Genomic DNA, 1450 nt, shown 5'->3' on the forward strand with positions numbered 1-1450 from the left:
GTCTGTCTAACTCAGCCTCCTACGGGGGGATCACAGATCTCCCCATAGTGTCTGAGCCGGCAGAGTGCAGGTGCAGCCTTGAAGCCTCAGGAGTTAGAAAAACATTCCACTGTCTTATCAGCCTAGCAGAACACACTGTTGCTAGTTACAAAAAAGCTTACTGAAGGAAAAAAAAAAAATCAGTAAAAAGAAAAATTGGCTTAATCCTGGCTCAAACCAAGACAACTACTAACAGTAGCATTAACAATAAAGTTCACATTTAATACAAACATACCAATCAAAGATCCTTGAAAAGCATGCAGATACTATGTCTATAGCTGCTAAACTTAGTTTTGCCAGGATGCAGCAAGGACCAGTCATTCCCTAATAGACAAGGAACTAGTGACAATAACAAAAGCAGTAATGCCCACATTACCTGACTAAGGCAGACCCAGAAAAAGCAGCCAGGTTTGATCAAGTACTCAAGTTACAACAACGGTGTAGGGCCAAGTTCAAACTAGAAAACTGGTCAACAAATGAGATCTAGATCAGTAGTTAACAGGGAGGATCAGACACAGTTCATCAAACACCTAACAAATCCCACAATGACAAGACAAAAAAACCCCTACAAGCTGGGAATTATAACCATAGCCAAGGGCCAAATAAAACTATCACTAAGATAAAGACTACCATATTTACAATAAAGCTTAAGTACTAAAGGCTCAGACCTGAGTTTAAGTAATACTCCTGGGCCAATGGGCAGCGGGTGTGGGTGGCAGACCCATATGAGGTTCATTAGAGTCATCAAGGCCTAGTCATTTAGGGCTCTGACACATATAATTCATTTATCTTAAATAAAGAAAAGAAAAAAAAACAACCAGCAACACAATTCTTCAGAGAATCAACAGCTACAAAACCATTGTATTTGTACAAGCCAAGGATATTTCTGAGCAGTTGTACTGTCTGAAACAGGTACTACAGGACTACACAGGTCCCACTGCTCTTACAATTTAATTTTCAAGTGATTATTGGCACAGCTGGCTCTGCACATGACTTGTGCCTGCACAGCATGTGACCCCATTCCTCACAGCCTTTTGACAGTGCAAAGCATTTTTCCCTGCCTGTGCTCACTTGCAGCCACTGGCTTAACTGTTCAGAAAATGGCAGGAGCCCCACAGCATATGCCTTGAATCGATGTGGTGACCAACTACCATTTTAAAAAAAATCACAAAGTGCCTTTCAGAACATGCTACATGTGTAACTTCCCCATATCAGAGGATATCCAACATAGGGCCATCCAAGAGCACAAGGTAGTGCAGATTCTTGACTATTTTAATTTTTTTTGTTTTGTTTTGCTGTGCCTACACCATGTGCTGTGCAGAGAAGCTAGCAGTAGCAAAAGAAGTTACAGAAAAAAGTTAGCAGAGCACTGATTGGAATAGTTAATCTTCATGCAAAGCAATGTTCAGCA

This window comes from Chaetura pelagica, unplaced genomic scaffold (assembly GCF_000747805.2).
Source record: "Chaetura pelagica isolate M959 unplaced genomic scaffold, ChaPel_1.0 scaffold346, whole genome shotgun sequence".
Lineage (NCBI taxonomy): Eukaryota > Metazoa > Chordata > Aves > Apodiformes > Apodidae > Chaetura > Chaetura pelagica.